The sequence below is a fragment of the Schistocerca americana genome, chromosome 5 (assembly GCF_021461395.2).
Source record: "Schistocerca americana isolate TAMUIC-IGC-003095 chromosome 5, iqSchAmer2.1, whole genome shotgun sequence".
Lineage (NCBI taxonomy): Eukaryota > Metazoa > Arthropoda > Insecta > Orthoptera > Acrididae > Schistocerca > Schistocerca americana.
This window is the reverse complement of record NC_060123.1, coordinates 253,728,540-253,737,136: the sequence shown is the minus strand read 5'-3', so window position 1 is coordinate 253,737,136 and position 8,597 is coordinate 253,728,540. Positions and strand designations below refer to the sequence as shown.

At 46.7% G+C, this 8,597-nt stretch overlaps 1 non-coding gene across 1 annotated transcript; it reads right to left on the bottom strand.

Moving 5' to 3' along the window:
• Window positions 1–5,205: 5,205 nt before the first annotated feature.
• Window positions 5,206–5,281, bottom strand: Trnal-caa. The gene has a single exon. It is a non-coding gene; the product is annotated as a tRNA-Leu (tRNA).
• Window positions 5,282–8,597: the final 3,316 nt, after the last annotated feature.

Genomic DNA, 8,597 nt, shown 5'->3' with positions numbered 1-8,597 from the left:
GTAGTGTGTGGCACAGTTGAGAATCTGAGTGTGGCTGGATGTGTACTTGGCTAGTCTGTGCTGCTGTCTGGTTGTCCGGTACACAGATGGCCTAGTGGTCAGCGCATCTGCCTATTAAGGAGGAGACCGGGGTTCGAATACTGGACAAGCAGAAATTCTCAGCTTGTCGCTGCGGTATAAATCAACATCCACAGACAGCTAATATCTTTAATTCCTGTGCTTCTTAGCCGGCACACACACAGACACACACGGTAGAGAATATACGTATCTAATCAGGAAACTACTTTCCACGGATTCGCTTTAGACACAGAAGATTGAACCCATGTCACAATGTACATTACGATCGAGAGCCAAAATACACAAATCAGTACGATTAGCACACCTTCCTGCCGAGAGTGAGTGGGAAGGAGGAGAACAGCCGAGTTCTAACTTCCCACACCCTTCCCCCAGCGGCGGAGACAGACGTCACGCTAGGGACGTGGTATATTCATTGGACTTTTTATATTTATTTATTTAACTTTTTTCTTGTAAATGTGAACGTAAGAAAGAAACATTTAATTTATAGAAGTTAAATTTATGAGGAGAAATATACTATCCTCTTCTTCAGAAAGTAGAAATTAATGTTAACACCGGGCACTCGATAACTTAACCCCGGTTTATGTCGTTTCTGATTCAGTCAAGGTGTCAACTTGAGTGACTGTCTCATGGCACATCAGTTTCAAAATATGTCTTGAACAAAGGACGTGCACGTGCAGCTTATCACTATCTTTTGAACTTTGAGAAACGCCGCATCATTGGTACGATGAACATGGAAGTATCGTACCGACAGATCGCGCAGGCATTAGGTTTTGGCTGTTGTGCGATGACTACTGAACGACTGGTGATGAGACGGACTCAGGACATCAGTGTAGCACGGGGCTACACCAAGATAGGACTGACGAGCAGACGTGTGGCAACAGGTGATATGCGGGTGCAGGTCACAGGTAAAATATCACCAAGAACTGTCGGAAACAGATTACTGGTAGCTGCGTTGAGATCTCGAATTACTCTGCGTCGTGAGACCATACCGCAGGCAGCAAGGTCTATGGTGCAGAGGGAGAGTGAAGTGGGACCTTGAGTGGCATTCTGTGAGTGTCACTTCTGTCTGCGGCGGTGAGAGCGACGCGAACGTTCAAGTACACGACGTGCTAAAAGGTAACACAGAGCAGCGATTGTCGAGGCCCATACCTCTCCAACTCCTGGATTAATGGTGTGAAGAGATATTGGATATGACTACATGACTGATTTGGTAATTGTTGAAGACAGGTTGAATATTCGCTAGTATACGGCAAGACTGGTAGAAATCCTTATCTACAGACTGGCATAATCCATTACGGGAAAGTTGAAAGTTTCTTTTAAAAACAATATTTTACTGCTAGTTTCTATTTACTGATAGAATATTATCAATTGCTTTGCTTGGATTATCTGAAATGTTTAAGAAGTAGTATTGCAAACAATGAATCCAAACAGAAGTGAATGTGACTGCTTTATTTCCAACAAACTAAACCGAGCCGCCTAGCAAAGAAAAACAGATTCTGCCTAATGTCCCTCCAAAAATGCAACATTGTTTCACTTCTCTGACAGGAGGAGGAGAAGACTAGTGTTTAACGTCCCGTCGACAACGAGGTCATTAGAGACGGAGCGCAAGCTCAGGTGAGGGAAGGATGGGGAAGGAAATCGGCCGTGCCCTCTCAAAGGAAGCATCCCGGCATTTGCCTGAAGCGATTTAGGGAAATCACGGAAAACCTAAATCAGGATGGCCGGAGACGGGATTGAACCGTCGTCCTCCCGAATGCGATCTCTGACAAGAAATTTGACAAAAGCTTAACTGATTTCTGTGTCTCTTCTCGTAATTGTTGTATCTGTTGTGCCTGTAATTGTGACTGTTCTCGTAATTTTGCAACTAGTGCACTTGTTACTAGGTTGTTGGTTTGTGCCACGATCTGTTCTTTATCCTTGAAGCCGGCTGCTGTGGCCGAGCGGCTCTAGGCGCTTCAGTCCGGAACGACGCGGCTGCTACGGTCGAAGGTTCGAATCCTGCCTCGGGCACGGATGTACGTGAGTCCTTAGGTTGTATGTTGTATATTGACCGGGGACCTAGAAACGACGATGAGGCTCCGTCCCCGCCACAGCCGCAGTGGTCCACAACCCCACAACGACTACCGCAGTCCACTTCACCCCTCCGACGCCCCACACCGAACCCAGAGTTATTGTGTGGTTCGGCCCCCGGTGGACCCCCCCTCCCACGGGGAACGTCTCACACCCGCCCCGGGGAACGTCTCACACCAAACGATTGTAACCTCTATGTTTGCGTGGTAAAGTAATGGTGGTGTACGCGTATTTGGAGAACTTGTTCGTGCAGCAATCGCCGACATAGTGTAGCTGAGGGGGAATAAGGGGAACCAGCCCGAATCCACCAAGGCACATGGAAAACCGCCTAAAAACCATAAACAGACTGGCCGGCTCACCGGATCTCGACGTAAGTCCGCCGGGCGGATTCGTGCCGGGGACCAGGCGCTCCTTCCCGCTCCGGAAAGCCGTGCGTTAGACCTCACGGCTAATCGGGCGGGCATGTCCTTAGGTTAGTTAGGTTTACGTAGTTCTAAGACTAGGGGACTGATGACCTCAGGTGTTAAGTCCCGTAGTGCTTAGAGCCATTTGAACCATTTTGAAATCCTTGAATCTCTCTCTCCTAATTTTTCTCTCTGCGTGTTGTGTTCATCTAAACGTGTCTGGATAGCGGAAACCTCCTCGATTCTAGTTGCTAAATTCATCAGTTCAGATTTAATGTCATTACTTGTTTGTTCTGTGATTTCTCCTGCCATTGTCTGAATTGCGCCATGTATTTCCTCCTAGTTCATTTCAAAAGATTTAATGCGTTCCTCCTGTCTTTTGGTACATTCGTCAAAATGAGTAGTGAAATGTGTATTTAATTATTCTCCTTGTTTTAACATTTGTTGGGACATTTGCATAATGTCAGTGTCATTTGAGGAATCTGTGGCATTCGTGGGTGGTGGGATTCATTGCATTTTTGTTTTCCGTGGCACATTTTGTCACAGCAAAATTTAGCAGCGTATGATTAGAATTGGCGTCTGTTGGAATGGTATCTTCGTTTATCACTCTACAGTCGCGAGAATTATCTGCGAATGAAATGTTCAAGTCGGTAAATATGGCACAGTCACTACTTGTAACGTGTCTGTGTTGAACAGAAGATTGACAGTTCGAGTGGAATGCAGTCCCATTCTACACTGTTACGTCGGGATTGCAAACTTAGTCATAATCTGCTAACTCATATAACTCATCGGAGGACATGATTGCGGTGTGAACTGAAGAATTCTGATTCTGAGGTTCATTGTTGTTCGTTCTTCTGGACCTAGATTTTCTTTCAGCATTAGGCGTACTGTTGAGATATACTTTTGCGAAGTACAGAAAAATGAAAAATCAAAACTACTTCTACTAGGCTGAAAAAATACACAAATGGTTAGTAAATAGCTCAGTGATTCTACACATACAATACAAATGCATCAAAAATGTACTAAACTAAATCTTAGACCGGAACAGTGCATCTAGATCGGACTACAAAATTCCAAAAAATCCACGAAGCCTGTTCTTTGAAGAGATGTCGCCGAGCAAAAGTTTCTTTGAAACAAGTTGGAATGTCTGAAAAGTTGTTTGAGAAGTGGCGCCTATTGCAAGCTATGAGTCGAAACAGAAAATCTGGCTGCATGATCTCCAAGAAAGCGTACTCAGCCGACTAGTAAAGCAAACTTGATTCTGCCCACGTTCGTTTAAAAAATTGTAACACTCCGTTTCATTAAATTACAATGAAATGAATACCCTTAGCTGCATACAGGCGTTGATCTAAGCTAACGGGGACAATTGAAAATGGGTGCCCCGACCGGGACTCAAACCCGGGATCTTCTGCTTACATGGCAGACGCTCTATCCATCTTTTTTTACCGTTGATTGTTGTGTTTGGTCGTTCCGGACGTAACATTACATCCGCTCAAGTTCGTTGTTGATCCTTTCACTCAGTTTTTTATTACAGAGACCAACCCCAACCAGCTCTCTGACCGAAATCCATCTGAGCCACCGAGGACACAAAGAATAGTGCGACTGCAGGGACTTACCTCTGCACGCCTCCCGCGAGACCCATATTCGCAACTTATTGTCCCGCAATATAATCATAGTGCCCCTGCCTGTCATATTCATTGCTCGCGGCTTTACCGCCGATTCCCGTAAGAGTTCTGGCACAGAAGAAGATGGTCAAATGGGCGGTGAGCCTTAACGATATATATACTAGGCTTCATGCCTCTTTACTTCTCTGACACGAAATTTGACAAAAGCTTAACTGATTTCTGGACGTATGAAAGGAATTCCCTTGAAATTTGAATTGTAAGTTTTTTCTCTCTCTATTTTGGCTTTCCTGTGGCAATGGAAAACGCCCCGGCAGCTGCTCTCTGGAAATTGCAGCTGCTATTGAAAGTTACTAAAACGGCGAGTCTCATTTTCTGGGCGACAAACTAACTGTACGTGAACTCCATGTGCGATGATTCCCCGTAATGACTCTGCATTTTAAATTGCCATGTGGAACTTTATCTCGTGAATAACAAACATTGGGAAATGGACGATGGCGTGGTAAATTACGTTAATAAGGATTCCTTTAGAAGGCATAATGGTACATTTAGAAAAGTCACTTTACAAAAGTATTCTCCATTACAATCGAGAATCGCAAAGAAATGACAAACTCTGAAAGTATCTTAAGGTTGTTTGTTCAACAGTGTTATATTCAAAGAATTATTACAAAATATATGTGTTCATCGTAGATTTAAAGATGCTGCATTAACTGATTTAATCTTTCCTGAGTTGTCGCTACTGTTACCTGATTAAGAAGAGGGGAGAATGTTCCGTGCTGGATACTAAATTGTTACAGTGGGGTACAGGCAACAGCTCTCGCGCGATTAAAGCAAAGAAAATTAATTATTACCTTATTACGAACTCTTACTCAAATCAGCAAAAAACATCTTTCTCTTTCGCAGTAAAGATATGACAAACCGTATCACAAAATGAATTTCCTCAATGAAGATAAACCGTCATCATTCTAGAATGATATTTTCACACTGCAGCGGAGTGTGCGCTGATACGAAATTTCCTGGCAGATTAAAACTGTGCGGACCGAGACTCGAACTCGGGGCCTTTGCCTTTTGCGGGCAAGTGCTCTACCATCTGAGCTATCCAAGCACGACGCATATCAGCACACAATCCGCTGCAGAGTAAAATCTCATTCCGGGAACATCCCCCAGACTGTGGCAAAGCCATGTATCTGCAATATCCTTTCTTCCAGGAGTGCTAGTTCTGCAAGTTTCGCAGGAGAGCTTCTGTGAAGCTTGGAATGTAGGAGACGAGATACTGGAGGAAGTAAAGCTGTGAGGACGGTGTGGGAATCGTGCTTGGATGGCTCAGCACGCGAAAGCCAACGGTCCCGAGTTCGAGTCTCGGTCCAGCATATAATTTTAATCTGCCAGAAAGTTTCTTGTCATCATTCTGGTCATGCTGGTCTCTCGTCATGCCGCTCTCTCGGTCGTGGTTCACTCCACCTTACACGATGTGGACTGACTGCCTGCGACCTGCATCTGTAGGGAGCGGCCGACGTAGAGATGTTATTGCAGACGCGCTGTGTCACATACGACACGGCACGTTGTGTGACAAGGAACCTCTTGAGTGCGAGGTCGCAAAAAGCCGATGATGATTACGGCATTCGACGCCCCATATATTATCCACCATGCAACAAAAATATGGCTGTTGATTTGCAACAGGTGGCACAACTTGCGGTATCCAGTGGTGATTATAGGATGAGCGCAGTTGAACCGCTTAGTTGACGAGTAACACGCACCAGTACTACAGTGCTAGTCATGTTGATAAACATCGGAGCAATGACAACGATAAACAAAGCCAACATTGCATTACATCTACAAAAACAGTTGCCGGAGGAATCCTAGGAAGCACGCAGAGTGAGAGAGAAGTGGTGGATGAAATACACTCCTGGAAATGGAAAAAAGAACACATTGACACCGGTGGGTCAGACCCACCATACTTGCTCCGGACACTGCGAGAGGGCTGTGCAAGCAATGATCACACGCACGGCACAGCGGACACACCAGGAACCGCGGTGTTGGCCGTCGAATGGCGCTAGCTGCGCAGCATTTGTGCACCGCCGCCGTCAGTGTCCGCCAGTTTGCCGTGGCATACGGAGCTCCATCGTAGTCTTTAACACTGGTTGTATGCCGCGACAGCGTGGACGTCAACCGTATGTGCAGTTGACGGACTTTGAGCGAGGGTGTATAGTGGGCATGCGGGAGGCCGGGTGGACGTACCGCCGCATCGCTCAACACGTGGGGCGTGAGGTCTCCACAGTACATCGATGTTGTCGCCAGTGGTCGGCGGAAGGTGCACGTGCCCGTCGACCTGGGACCGGACAGCAGCGACGCACGGATGCACGCCAAGACCGTAGGATCCTACGCAGTGCCGTAGGGGACCGCACCGCCACTTCCCAGCAAATTAGGGACACTGTTGCTCCTGGGGTATCGGCGACGACCATTCGCAACCGTCTCCATGAAGCTGGGCTACGGTCCCGCACACCGTTAGGCCGTCTTCCGCTCACGCCCCAACATCGTGCAGCCCGCCTCCAGTGGTGTCGCGACAGGCGTGAATGGACGGACGAATGGAGACGTGTCGTCTTCAGCGATGAGAGTCGCTTCTGCCTTGGTGCCAATGATGGTCGTATGCGTGTTTGGCGCCGTGCAGGTGAGCGCCACAATCAGGACTGCATACGACCGAGGCACACAGGGCCAACACCCGGCATCATGGTGTGGGGAGCGATCTCCTACACTGGCCATACACCACTGGTGATCGTCGAGGGGACACTGAATAGTGCACGGTACATCCAAACCGTCATCGAATCCATCGATCTACCATTCCTAGACCGGCAAGGGAACTTGCTGTTCCAACAGGACAATGCACGTCCGCATGTATCCCGTGCCACCCAACGTGCTCTAGAAGGTGTAAGTCAACTACCCTGGCCAGCAAAATCTCCGGATCTGTCCCCCATTGAGCATGTTTGGGACTGGATGAAGCGTCGTCTCACGCGGTCTGCACGTCCAGCACGAACGCTGGTCCCACAGAGGCGCCAGGTGGAAATGGCATGGCAAGCCGTTCCACAGGACTACATCCAGCATCTCTACGATCGTCTCCATGGGAGAATAGCAGCCTGCATTGCTGCGAAAGGTGGATATACACTGTACTAGTGCCGACATTGTGCATGCTCTGTTGCCTGTGTCTATGTGCCTGTGGTTCTGTCAGTGTGATCATGTGATGTATCTGACCCCAGGAATGTGTCAATAAAGTTTCCCCTTCCTGGGACAATGAATTCACGGTGTTCTTATTTCAATTTCCAGGAGTGTATTAACCTTTGATGAGACAGTGGCACATGTGATGTCGTATACGTTCGACTTTGCGGACAATGTACGCGAGGAGTAAAATGATGACGATACGTTCTTAACAAGTGAAAGAGATACTGAAACAACCATGTCATTCATCGTCATCAGGAGGACATCCAACAATTCTGTCAATCAGTGTCACGCCGAATAACTGTTTACATAAGGGTCAGAGGCGGAACAAGGCGTTTTTGACTGTTGACTTGCTCAATCTGTGAAGCTCTTTCTCTTAAAGAAATCATTCAGTTTCTCTGAAATTGTGATCATTTGTTTTTCTGCGCATGTACATAAATAACATCTACCGATTTCTGTCCCATCCATTCCGATAATTCCGTCGTGGTGCGTCTTTTTTTCATAGAATGTAAATAGAAGGGTCATGTCAATAAAGAACACTCGAAGGCAGCATTACGGGAAGAGAAGAGAAAGTGAGTAGGGATGAGACGAGCGATCTGACACATCGTGAAGAATGCGTCAGAGCGGTGAAAGACCAACAGGTAAATAAGGCATCTGGAGCGGATAACACTCCTTCAGAGTTGTTGTGTGTGTGTGAAATCTTATGGGACTTAACTACTAAGGTCATCAGTCCCTAAGCTTACACACTGCTTAACCTAAATTATCCTAAGGACAAACACACACACCCATGCCCGAGGGAGGACTCGAACCTCCGCCGGGACCAGCCACACAGTCCATAACTGAAGCGCCTTGACCGCTCGGCTAATCCCGCGTGGATTCAGAATTGTTCATATTGTTGGGAAAACCAACAATGACAAGAATTGTCTACATGATACGCATGGTAAGTGAGAGATGCTAAATACCCTTCATACTTCAAGAGGAATGTAATAAACACAATTCAAAGGAAGTCATTTTCTGACACACAGATGTGAATATTACCGTACCACCAGCTTAATAGTCAACATGATTTGTTTGCAGAAGGAGGGAACGAATGACAATAGCGGATGTGGGGGAACCCAGAGAAATATAGGAGTATGCGGAACAACACTGACTGTGCGATATATCTTAGAAGACTGGTTAGAGAGCGACAAACCTACGTTTATAGCAGTTGCAG